This window comes from Triticum aestivum, chromosome 7A (genome assembly GCF_018294505.1).
Source record: "Triticum aestivum cultivar Chinese Spring chromosome 7A, IWGSC CS RefSeq v2.1, whole genome shotgun sequence".
Classification (NCBI taxonomy): domain Eukaryota; kingdom Viridiplantae; phylum Streptophyta; class Magnoliopsida; order Poales; family Poaceae; genus Triticum; species Triticum aestivum.
In genome coordinates, this window is record NC_057812.1 from 158,460,560 (window position 1) to 158,474,769 (window position 14,210).

The window sequence follows — 14,210 nt, forward strand, 5'->3', positions numbered from 1 at the left end:
CGCGGAGGTGAACACCATGGTCGGCGCCCAGTCGGATTTGATTGGCACGGGCGCAGGCAGTTCGGAGTCCGTAGCCGGAGAAGAGTCTGGCAGTTTGGAGTCACGGCCTCCATGAAGGGTATAGTTGGTATTCGGCTCGATCAGAGACTGCAGCCTCCGTGACGGGGTCTAGCCATCTGTCAATGGATGGCGCGATCAGCTCCGAATTGAGGGTCGGTGCAATTGTAGGTGCAATCTCCTGGAAACTGTTCGACGGCAGAGCTAAATCATACTCATCGAGATCGTGCGGCGCACTCGGCAGGGGCCCGAATCCATCGAAGATCAAGTCTCCGCGGATGTCAGCTGTGTAGTTTAAGCTTCCAAACCTGACCTGATGGCCAAGGGCATAGCTCTCGATCCGCTCCAGATGGCCAAGCGAGTTGGCCCGCAGTACGAAGCCGCCAAATACAAAGATCTATCCGGGGAGAAAAGTCTCACCCTGGACTGCATCGCTATCGATGATTGAGGGAGCCATCAGGCCTAACAATGACGACACAGAGGAACTCTCAATGAAAGCACCAAAACCGGCAGATCTCGGGTAGGGGGTCCCAAACTGTGCGTCTAGGCGTATGGTAACAGGAGACAAGGGGCACGATGTTTTTACCTAGGTTCGGGCCCTCTCGATGGAGGTAAAACCCTACTCCTGCTTGATTGATCTTAATGACATGAGTATTACAAGAGTTGATCTACCACGAGATGGAAGAGGCTAAACCCTAGAAGCTAGCCTATGGTATGATTTTTGTTGGTCCTACAGACTAAACCCTCCGGTTTATATAGACACCGGAGGGGGCTAGGGTTACACAGAGTCGGTTACAAGGAAGGAGATCTACATATCCGTATTGCCAAGCTTGCCTTCCACGCCAAGGAGAGCCCATCCGGACACGGGACGAAGTCTTCAATCTTGTATCTTCATAGTCCAACAGTCCGGCCAAAGGTTATAGTCCGGCTGTCCGGATACCCCCTAATCCAGGACTCCCTCATCCGCCATGACGTATACTAGTGGGGTGGTCCCTGCAATCAAAGGTGATCGGACAAGAGGACCATGGGTTGAACTTATGGGCGACAGGCTCCATCGCATAGACGTCCCTTAGTGCACCCTTCCGTTCCCTCTTGGGAATGTGGGTTGCGTATATCATGTTCACCGTCTTCACTTGTGGGGGGAACCTTTTCTGTCCTCCCGTGTTCGGCGGCTGGGCTCCTCCTCGTTATCGCTATGCAGTCCCTTGTCCTTGTTTGCGGCATTCAACTTGCCGGCCTTCTTGAACACCTAGCATTCTTTGTTAGTGTGATTGGCTGGTTTATCGGGGGTGACGTGGATTTGACACGAGCGATCGAGTATGCGGTCCAAACTGGACGGGCCCGGAGTACTTCTTTTGAATGGCTTTTTCCACTGACCGGGTTTAGAGCCACTGAATCCCGCATTGACTGTCGTATCTTTGGCGTTATCGCAGTTGTTGCGGCACTTATGTCTTTTACGACATGGTCTAGCGTTATTATCTTTGGTATCTGAAGTGCCCGGATTCCTTGATGTGTTGTTGCTGCGAGCGAGCCAGCTATCCTTGCCCGCGCAAAAGCGGGTCATGAGTGTCGTGAGGGCTACCATAGACTTCGGCTTCTCCTGGCCGAGGTGCCGGGCGAGCCACTCATCACGGATGTTATGCTTGAATGCCGCTAAGGCCTCTGCATTCGGACAGTCGACAATTTGGTTTTTCTTAGTTAGGAACCTAGTCCAGAATTTCCTGGCTGATTCCCCTGGCTGCTGACTTATATGGCTCAAGTCGTCAGCATTCGGTGGTTGCAGATAAGTGCCCCGGAAGTTGTCAAGGAATGCATCTTCCAAATCCTCCCAACTGCCAATTGAGTCTGCTGGCAAGCTATTCAGCCAATGCCGAGCTGGTCCTTTGAGTTTTAGTGGGAGGTACTTGATGGCATGTAGATCATCACCGCGAGCCATGTGGATGTGGAGGAAATCCTCGATCCATACTGCGGGATCTGTTGTACCATCATATGATTCAATATTTACGGGTTTAAAACCCTCTGGGAATTCGTGATCCATTACTTCATCAGTGAAGCATAGGGGGTGTGCGGAGCCTCTGTGCCAGGCTATATCACGACGCAGTTCATACAAGTCTTGTCTGCTGTATTTGGCCCGGCCGGATTTGCTTTTGGTATATCCGGCGTGACGATCATCGTCTCACGTTGGGGCTCGACCCCGTGATCCGTAGATGGATCTTGTATGCCCTGCTTTGTTTTCCAATACGTCTCGCAGGTCCCGCGTGTTGCCCCGGGCCTTGCTGTTTTTGGTTGAACGGTGGCGGGGTGCGGTCTGGACTTCGGGCTGATATGCCTCTCTGTCTCGGCCACGAGGTGGCCGATCAGCCGCGTCATATGCTGGTGACGTTGGTTTTAATGCTTCCTCCTCGAGTCGGGGTAGCAACCTGCGCTTTGGGTAACTCTTGGAGGGGCGTTCGAGTTCGTATTCCTCGGCCACAAGGACTTCGGTCCATCTGTCTGCTAGCAAATCTTGATCAGCTCGAAGCTGTTATTGCTTTTTCTTCAGGCTATTTGTTGTGGCTATAAGCCGGCGCTTGAAGCGCTCCTGCGCGACGGGTTCCTCAGGCACGACAAATTCTTTGTCGTCGAGGCTCACCTCGTCTTCGGAGAGAGGCATGTAATTGTCATCCTCCGTTTCTCCATCTGCTACCTGTTCTGCAGGGCTAGCTTGTTCATCCTCCAGCTCTAAATTTGGCTGGAGGGGATTGTCGTCGTCTTCGGCACTATCCGGAGTGTTATTGCCTCTTGTGTTGGTATCACTACTTTTGCTATGGCGGGACTTAGAGCAGCGTCGCTGACGTTGATGCTTGGGTTGCCTCTTGGAGGGGTCATCCTCTGCTGTCTTATCGCCATCGCCTTCTTTGGGGGGTATCCACCATGTATATATCATATGATGAGGTGGCGGTCCAGCGCCCTGTGGGCGGTGGTTCCTGTTTTACTCCTGCATCATCGTCCATACCGTCGATGTCTTCAGAGTCGAAGTCGAGCATGTCGGTTAAATCATCAACAGTGGCTACTAAGTGGGTGGTGGTTTGGGAGCGAATTTCTTCGTCATCCGCATCCCATTCTAGCCGGACATAGTTCAGCCAAGGTTCTCCTTACAAGGAGAGAGACCTTAATGAATTTAGCACATCGCCAAAATGCGAGTGCTGAAAGATATCCGCAGAGGTAAACTCCATGATCGGTTCCCAATTGGATTCGATAGGCACAGACGCAGGCGGCTCGGAGCCCGTGGTCGGGGACGAATCCAATGGTTCGGCAACATGGCTCTTGTAAGGGGTGAAGTCTGTATTCGGCTCTATCGCCACTGAGAGTGCGGCCTCCATGACGGGGTCTATCCACCCGTCCTCGGATGGGGCAATCTGTTCCAGATTGAAGGCCGGAGTAGTTACAGGTGTGATCTCCCGAACACAGTCCGCCGACAGAGCTAAATCATGCTCATTGTGATTGTGCGGCGCTCCTGACATGGGCTCGAATCCATCGAAGATCAAGTCTCCGCGGATGTCGGCAGTATAGTTCAAGTTTCCAAACATGACCTGACGGCCAGGGGCGTAGCTCTCGATCTGCTCCAGATGGCCAAGCGAGTTGGCCCGCAGTGTGAAGCCGCCGAACACGAAGATCTGTCTGGGGAGGAAAACCTCACCCTGGATCACATCGTTGCTGATGATCGAAGGAGCCATCAAGCCTTACGGTGACGGCACAGTGGAACTCTCAATGAAAGCACCAATGTCGGTGTCAAAACCGGCAGATCTCGGTTAGGGGGTCCCGAACTATGCGTCTAAGGCGGATGGTAACAGGAGGCGGGGGACACGATGTTTACCCAGGTTCGGGCCCTGTCGATAGAGGTAATACCCTACTTCCTTCTCGATTGATCTTGATGATATGAATATTACAAGAGTTGATCTATCACGAGATCGTAGAGGCTAAAACTCTAGAAGCTAGACTATGGTATGATTGTTGTTGTCCTATGGACTAAGCCCTCCGGTTTATATAGTCACCAGAGGGGGTTAGGGTTACACAGAGTCAGTTACAAGGGAGGAGATCTACATATCTGTATTGCCAAGCTTGCCTTCCACGCCAAGGAGAGTCCCATCCGGACACGGGACGAAGTCTTCAATCTTGTATCGTCATAGTCCAACAGTCAGGCCAAAGGATATAGTCCGGCTGTCCGAGGACCCCCTAATCCAGGACTCCCTCAGCAACAGCTATGGTTCTACGTCACAGAGCCCTGCGACGCCACCTGGGCGCGGCTCCCGAATTTAGGTCCGGGGCCCCAATGCGGCTCACTTCCTGGCTCAAAAAGGGCTTGGACTGGGCCTCGTCAGATGAGCTGACAGCGCTACAAATGCGCATTAAGAGCATGGTTGACAAGAATATCAAGCTTGTCAATGTAATCTAGGTGATGCTCATTCGCCGGATCCTTCCTTGCCAATGCCGGACTTTCCCTCTATGGGAGTTCAATCCAGCCAAGCACCAGACCCTGCAACAGTTCTTCGGCACCACGCACGAAGATATCTGGAAGATGATATTCAAGGCAAATCAGACGTGGCCAGAGACGACCGAGGACCGTGGGCATACCCTGACTCGTCCAGCCAATTCGGTGAGTTCTCCATATTTCAAGGTGTTTCCTCTATCGATATATTCGAGGAAGAAGTCTAAGCTTCCCCCTTTGTTTTTTAGGGATGGACAAAGAAGGCAGAGCGGATCCAGTGTCCGGCTCCGCTGCCAGAAGACCCAGCGATCCCTCTTCTAACGAAGATGCTGGTTCTGACGCCCTATAAGGCGCCGGAGAAGAAGGCCAAGAAGAAGGCCAAGGAGACCCGAAGTGGTCTCCGTCTTAAAGGTACTTCAGACGCATCGTCCAAAGAAACCAAAACCCACTCCTCCCCCGCCGAAGACGACGAGGAGGAGGAAAGCAATCCTCGCCTTGAGGGGGAAGGAAGAAAAGGGCAGCCTCCACGCATTTGGAGGCTGAAGCGTCCAAGAAGGGGAGAGCCTTCCTCGCGGATAACACTATTGGGGAATGTAGTAATTTCAAAAATTTTCCTACGCACACGCAAGATAATGGTGATGATATAGCAACGAGGGGAGAGTGTTGTCTACGTACCCTCGTAGACCGAAGCGGAAGCGTTGACACAACGTAGAGGAAGTAGTCGTACGTCCTCCGGTTCAACCGATCCAAGTACCGTTACTCCGGCACCTCCGAGTTCTTGACACGCATACAGCTCGATGACGCACCCTCGATCTCCGATCCAGCAGAGGCGCCGAGGGGGAGTTCCGTCAGCACGACGGCGTGGTGACGATCTTGATGTTCTCCTGTTGTAGGGCTTCACCTAAGCACCGCTACAATATGACCGAGGTGTAATATCGTGGAGGGGGCACCGCACACGGCTAAGGAACGATCAATGATCAACCTGTGTGTTCTAGGGTGCCCCCTACCCCCGTATATAAAGGAGGGAGGGAGGAGGTGGCCGTCCCTAGGGGGGGCGCGCCATGAGGAGGGGGAAACCTACTCCAAGTAGGTTTCCCTCTCTTTTCCTTATCTTATTTGGAGGGGGAAGGAAAGAGTACTAGTATTAGGAAGTAGTACTAGTAGTAGTAATAGGAAGAGGGGGAAGGATAAAGGAAAGGGGGGGGCGGCCCCCTTCCCCAATTCGGATTGGGCTTGGGGGGGAGGGGCTCCCCCTTCCCTTGCTCCTTCTCTCTTCCTCCTACATGGGCCCAATAAGGCCCATATACCTCCCGGGGGGTTCCGGTAACCTTCCAGGGCTCCAAACTTCTCCGGAACCTTTCCGGTGTCCAAATATATCCGTCCAATATATCAATCTTTATGTCCCGACCATTTCGAGACTCCTCGTCATGTCCGTAATCATATCCGGGACTCCGAACAACCTTCGGTACATCAAAATACATAAACTCATAATATAACTGTCATCGAAACCTTAAGCGTGCGGACCCTACGGTTCGAGAACGATGTAGACATGACTGAGACACATCTCTGGTCAATAACCAATAGCGGGACCTGGATGCCCATATTGGTTCCTACATATTCTACGAAGATCTTTATCGGTCAAACCGCATAACAACATACGTTGTTCCCTTTGTCATCGGTATGTTACTTGTCCGAGATTCGATCATCGGTATCCAATACCTAGTTCAATCTCGTTATCGACAAGTCTCTTTACTCGTTCTGTAATACTTCATCTTATAACTAACTCATTAGTTACATGCTTGCGAGGCTTAGGTGATGAGCATTGCCGAGAGGGCCCAGAGATACCTCTCCGACAATCGGAGTGACAAAACCTAATCTCGAATTATGCTAACTCAACATGTACCTTCGGAGACACCTGTAGTACTCCTTTATAATCACCCAGTTACGTTGTGACGTTTGGTAGTACCCAAAGTGTTCCTCCGGTAAACGGGAGTTACACAATTCTCATAGTTACAAGAACATGTATAAGTCATGAAGGAAGCAATAGCAGAATACTAAACAATCAAGTGCTAAGCTAACGGGATGGGTCATGTCAATCACCTCATTCTCCTAATGATGTGATCCCATTAATCAAATGACAACACATGTCAATGGTTAGGAAACATAACAATCTTTGATTAATGAGCTAGTCAAGTAGAGGCATACTAGTGACTATATGTTTGTCTATGTATTCACACATGTATCATGTTTCCGGTTAATACAATTCTAGCATGAATAATAAACATTTATCATGATATGAGGAAATAAATAATAACTTTATTATTGCCTCTAGGGCATATTTCCTTCAGTCTCCCACTTGCACTAGAGTCAATAATCTAGATTACATAGTAATGATTCTAACACCCATGGAGTCTTGGTGCTGATCATGTTTTGCTCGTGAGAGAGGCTTAGTCAACGGGTCTGCAACATTCAGATCCGTATGTATCTTGCAAATCTCTATGTCTCCCACTTGGACTTGGTCCCGAATGGAATTGAAGCGTCTCTTGATGTGCTTGGTCCTCTTGTGAAATCTGGATTCCTTTGCCAAGGCAATTGCACCAGTATTGTCACAGAAGATCTTCATTGGTCCCGATGCACTAGGTATGACACCTAGATCGGAAATGAACTCCTTCATCCAGACTCCTTCATTTGCTGCTTCAGAAGCAGCTATGTACTCCGCTTCACATGTAGATCCTGCTACGACGCTTTGTTTAGAACTGCACCAACTTATAGCTCCACCGTTTAATAAAAACACGTATCCGGTCTGCGATTTAGAATCGTCCGGATCAGTGTCAAAGCTTGCATCGACGTAACCATTTACGACTAGCTCTTTGTCACCTCCATATACGAGAAACATATCCTTAGTCCTTTTCAGGTATTTCAGGATGTTCTTGACCGCTGTCCAGTGATCCACTCCTGGATTACTTTGGTACCTACCTGCCAAGCTTATTGCTAAGCATACGTCAGGTCTGGTACACAACATTGCATACATGATAGAGCCTATGGCTGAAGCATAGGGAACATCTTTCATTTTCTCTCTATCTTCTGCTGTGGTCGGGCATTGAGTTTGACTCAACTTCACACCTTGTAGCACAGGCAAGAATCCTTTCTTTGCCTGATCCATTTTGAACTTTTTCAAAATTTTGTCAAGGTATGTACTTTGTGAAAGTCCTATTAAGCGTCTTGATCTATCTCTATAGATCTTGATGCCCAATATGTAAGCAGCTTCACCGAGGTCTTTCATAGAAAAACTTTTATTCAAGTATCCCTTTATGCTATCCAGAAATTCTATATCATTTCCAATTAATAATATGTCATCAACATATAAAACTAGAAATGCTACAGAGCTCCCACTCACTTTCTTGTAAATACAGGCTTCTCCAAAAGTCTGTATAAAGCCATATGCTTTGATCACACTATCAAAACGTTTATTCCAACTCCGAGATGCTTGCACCAGTCCATAAATGGAACGTTGGAGCTTGCACACTTTGTCAGCACCTTTTGGATCAACCAAACCTTCAGGTTGCATCATATACAACTCTTCTTCTAGAAATCCATTCAAGAATGCAGTCTTGACATCCATTTGCCAAATTTCATAATCAGGAAATGCAGCAATAGCCAACATGATTCGGACAGACTTAAGCATCACTACGGGTGAGAAAGTCTCATCGTAGTCAACCCCTTGAACTTGTCGAAAACCTTTTGCAACAAGTCGAGCTTTGTAGACAGTAACATTACCATCAGCGTCAGTCTTCTTCTTAAAGATCCATTTATTCTCAATGGCTTGCCGATCATTGGGCAAGTCAACCAAAGTCCATACTTTGTTTTCATACATGGATCCTATCTCAGATTTTATGGCCTCTAGCCATTTTGCAGAATCTGGGCTCATCATCGCTTCCTCATAGTTCGTAGGTTCATCATGGTCTAGTAACATGACTTCCAGAATAGGATTTCCGTACCACTCTGGTGCGGATCTTACTCTGGTAGACCTACGAGGTTCAGTAGAAACTTGATCTGAAGTTTCATGATCAATATCATTAGCTTCCTCACTAATTGGTGTAGTTGTCACAGGAACCGGTTCTTGTGATGAACTACTTTCCAATAAGGGAGTAGATACAGTTATCTCATCAAGTTCTACTTTCCTCCCACTCACTTCTTTAGAGAGAAACTCCTTCTCTAGAAAGGATCCGATTTTAGCAACGAAAATCTTGCCTTCAGATCTGTGATAGAAGGTGTACCCAATTGTCTCCTTTGGGTATCCTATGAAGACACATTTCTCCGATTTGGGTTCGAGCTTATCTGGTTGAAGTTTCTTCACATAAGCATCGCAGCCCCAAACTTTGAGAAACACAACTTTGGTTTCTTGCCAAACCACAGTTCATAAGGCGTCGTCTCAACGGATTTTGATGGTGCCCTATTTAACGTGAATGCGGCCGTCTCTAAAGCATAACCCCAAAACGATAGCGGTAAATCGGTAAGAGACATCATAGATCGCACCATATCAAGTAAAGTATGATTACGACGTTCGGACACACCATTTCGCTGTGGTGTTCCAGGTGGCGTGAGTTGCGAAACTATTCCACATTGTTTCAAATGTAAACCAAACTCGTAACTCAAATATTCTCCTCCACGATCAGATCGTAGAAACTTTATTTTCTTGTTACGATGATTTTCTACTTCACTCTGAAATTCTTTGAACTTTTCAAATGTTTCAGACTTGTGCTTCATCAAGTAGATATACCCATATCTGCTCAAATCATCTGTGAAGGTGAGGAAATAACGATATCCGCCACGAGCCTCAACATTCATCGGACCACATACATCTGTATGTATGATTTCCAACAAATCTGTTGCTCTCTCCATAGATTCGGAGAACAGTGTTTTTGTCATCTTGCCCATGAGGCACGGTTTGCAAGTACCAAGTGATTTATAATCAAGTGATTCCAGAAGTCCATCAGTATGGAGTTTCCTCATGCGTTTTACACCGATATGACCTAAACGGCAGTGCCACAAATATGTTGCACTATCATTATCAACTCTGCATCTTTTGGCTTCAACATTATGAATATGTGTATCACTACTATCGAGATTTAATAAAAATAGACCACTCTTCAAGGGTGCATGACCATAAAAGATATTACTCATATAAATAGAACAACCATTATTCTCTGATTTAAATGAATAACCGTCTCGCATCAAACAAGATCCAGATATAATGTTCATGCTCAACGCAGGCACCAAATAACAATTATTCAGGTCTAAAACTAATCCCGATGGTAGATGTAGAGGTAGCGTGCCGACCGCGATCACATCGACTTTGGAACCATTTCCCACGCGCATCGTCACCTCGTCCTTAGCTAATCTTCGCTTAATCCGTAGTCCCTGTTTCGAGTTGCAAATGTTAGCAACAGAACCAGTATCAAATACCCAGGTGCTACTGCGCACATTAGTAAGGTACACATCAATAACATGTATATCACATATACCTTTGTTCACTTTGCCATCCTTCTTATCCGCCAAATACTTGGGGCAGTTCCACTTCCAGTGTCTAGTCTGCTTGCAGTAGAAGCACTCAGTTTCAGGCTTAGGTCCAGACTTGGGTTTCTTCACTTGAGCAGCAACTTGTTTGCCGTTCCTTTTGAAGTTCCCCTTCTTCTTCCCTTTGTCCCTTTTCTTGAAACCAGTGGTCTTGTTGACCATCAACACTTGATGCTCCTTTTTGATTTCTACCTCCGCGGCTTTCAGCATCGCGAAGAGCTCGGGAATAGTCTTGTTCATCCCTTGCATATTATAGTTCATCACAAAGCTCTTGTAGCTTGGTGGCAGTGATTGGAGAATTCTGTCAATGACGCTATCATCCGGAAGATTAACTCCCAGTTGAATCAAGTGATTATTATACCCAGACATTTTGAGTATATGTTCACTGACAGAACTGTTCTCCTCCATCTTGCAGCTGTAGAACTTATTGGAGACTTCATATCTCTCAATCCGGGCATTTGCTTGAAATATTAACTTCAACTCCTGGAACATCTCATATGCCCCATGACGTTCAAAACATCGTTGAAGACCCGGTTCTAAGCCGTAAAGCATGGCACACTGAACTATAGAGTAGTCATCAGCTTTGCTCTGCCAGACGTTCTTAACGTCGTCAGTTGCATCAGCAGCAGGCCTGGCACCCAGCGGTGCTTCAAGGACGTAACTCTTCTGTGCAGCAATGAGGATAATCCTCAGGTTACGGACCCAGTCCGTGTAATTGCTACCATCATCTTTCAACTTTGCTTTCTCAAGGAACGCATTAAAATTCAACGGAACAATAGCACGAGCCATCTATCTACAAACAAACATAGACAAGCAAAATACTATCAGGTACTAAGTTCATGATAAATTTAAGTTCAATTAATCATATTACTAAAGAACTCCCACTTAGACAGACATCTCTCTAGTCATCTAAGTGATTACGTGATCCAAATCAACTAAACCATGTCCGATCATCACGTGAGATGGAGTAGTTTCAATGGTGAACATCTCTATGTTGATCATATCTACTATATGATTCACGCTCGACCTTTCGGTCCCCGTGTTCCGAGGCCATATCTGTATATGCTAGGCTCGTCAATTATAACCTGAGTATTCCGCGTGTGCAACTGTTTTGCACCCGTTGTATTTGAACGTAGAGCCTATCACACCCGATCATCACGTGGTGTCTCAGCACGAAGAACTTTCGCAACGGTGCATACTCAGGGAGAACACTTCTTGATAATTAGTGAGAGATCATCTTAAAATGCTACCGTCAATCAAAGCAAGATAAGATGCATAAAGGATAAACATCACATGCAATCAATATAAGTGATATGATATGGCCATCATCATCTTGTGCTTGTGATCTCCATCTTCGAAGCACCGTCGTGATCACCATCGTCACCGGCGTGACACCTTGATCTCCATCGTAGCATCGTTGTCGTTACGCCATCTATTGCTTCTACGACTATCGCTACCGCTTAGTGATAAAGTAAAGCAATTACAGGGCATTTGCATTTCATACAATAAAGCGACAACCATATGGCTCCTGCCAGTTGCCGATAACTTCGGTTACAAAACATGATCATCTCATACAATAAAATATAGCATCATGTCTTGGCCATATCACATCACAACATGCCCTGCAAAAACAAGTTAGACGTCCTCTACTTTGTTGTTGCAAATTTTACGTGGCTGCTACGGGCTTAAGCAAGAACCAATCTCACCTACGCATCAAAACCACAACGATAGTTTGTCAAATAGACTCCGTTTTAACCTTCACAAGGACCGGGCGTAGCCACACTCGGTTCAACTAAAGTGAGAGAGACAGACACCCGCCAGCCACCTTTAAGCACGAGTGCTCGTAACGGTGAAACCAGTCTCGCGTAAGCGTACGCGTAATGTCGGTCTGGGCCGCTTCATCTCACAATACCGCTGAACCAAAGTATGACATGCTGGTAGGCAGTATGACTTATATCGTCCACAACTTACTTCTGTTCTACTCGTGCATATAACATCAACACATAAAACCTAGGCTCGGATGCCACTGTTGGGGAACGTAGTAATTTCAAAAAATTTCCTAGGCACACGCAAGATCATGGTGATGATATAGCAACGAGGGGAGAGTGTTGTCTATGTACCCTCATAGACCGAAGCGGAAGCGTTGAAGCAACATAGAGGAAGTAGTCGTACGTCCTCCGGTTCAACCGATCCAAGTACCGTTACTCCGGCACCTCCGAGTTCTTGACACGCGTACAGCTCGATGACGCACCCTCGATCTCCGATCCAGCAGAGGCGCCGAGGGGGAGTTCCGTCAGCACGATAGCGTGGTGACGATCTTGATGTTCTCCTGTTGCAGGGCTTCGCCTAAGAACCGCTACAATATGACCGAGGTGTAATATCGTGGAGGGGGGCACCGCACACGGCTAAGGAACGATCAATGATCAACTTGTGTGTTCTAGGGTGCACCCTACCCCCGTATATAAAGGAGGGAGGGAGGAGGTGGCCGGCCCTAGGGGGGGCGCGCCATGAGGAGGGGGAAACCTACTCCAAGTAGGTTTCCCTCTCTTTTCCTTATCTAATTTGGAGGGGGAAGGAAAGAGTACTAGTATTAGGAAGTAGTACTAGTAGTAGTAATAGGAAGAGGGGGAAGGAAAAAGGAAAGGGGGGGCCGGCCCCCTTCCCCAATTCGGATTGGGCTTGGGGGGGCGCGCCCCCTTCCCTTGCTCCTTCTCTCTTCCTCCTACATGGGCCCAATAAGGCCCATATACCTCCCGGGGGGTTCCGGTAACCTTCCGGGGCTCAAAACTTCTCCGAAACCTTTCCGGTGTCCAAATATATCCGTCCAATATACCAATCTTTATGTCTCGACCATTTCGAGACTCCTCATCATGTCCGTAATCATATCCGGGACTCCGAACAACCTTCGGTACATCAAAATACATAAACTCATAATATAACTGTCATCGAAACCTTAAGCGTGCGGACCCTACGGTTCGAGAACGATGTAGAAATGACTGAGACACATCTCTGGTCAATAACCAATAGCGGGACCTGGATGCCCATATTGGTTCCTACATATTCTACGAAGATCTTTACCGGTCAAACCGCATAACAACATACGTTGTTCCCTTTGTCATCGGTATGTTACTTGTCCGAGATTCGATCGTCGGTATCCAATACCTAGTTCAATCTCGTTATCGACAAGTCTCTTTACTCGTTCTGTAATACTTCATCTTATAACTAACTCATTAGTTACATGCTTGCAAGGCTTAGGTGATGAGCATTGCCGAGAGGGCCCAGAGATACCTCTCCGACAATCGGAGTGACAAAACCTAATCTCGAATTATGCTAACTCAACATGTACCTTCGGAGACACCTGTAGTACTCCTTTATAATCACCCAGTTACATTGTGACGTTTGGTAGTACCCAAAGTGTTCCTCCGGTAAACGGGAGTTACACAATTCTCATAGTTACAGGAACATGTATAAGTCATGAAGGAAGCAATAGCAGAATACTAAACGATCAAGTGCTAAGCTAACGGGATGGGTCATGTCAATCACCTCATTCTCCTAATGATGTGATCCCATTAATCAAATGACAACACATGTCAATGGTTAGGAAACATAACCATCTTTGATTAATGAGCTAGTCAAGTAGAGGCATACTAGTGACTATATGTTTGTCTATGTATTCACACATGTATCATGTTTCCGGTTAATACAATTCTAGCATGAATAATAAACATTTATCATGATATGAGGAAATAAATAATAACTTTATTATTGCCTCTAGGGCATATTTCCTTCAAACACCACGTTGGACATGGACAGTAGCTCAGAGTGGCGCCCTAGTGATAAGCCCCTGGCCGAATCGTAAGTACTCGAAGGCACTAACACGCTCATATATCCACCTACTTTAATTTGTGGTCTTAATGTGTCCAATCCCACGCTGCAGTTCGGCCCCCGATAGTCCTCAGCGATCCTCATCTTCAAGGGGTTCGCTGGATCCAAAGGCGATGGACAGCGGATCCCTGCCGGCAGTCTCTTCTCCCAAGGACACGGAGGACACCGAGGGGCTGTCCCAAAGGACCTTCCCAGGCTAGGGAGAGATGCAGGAGGTTATCCG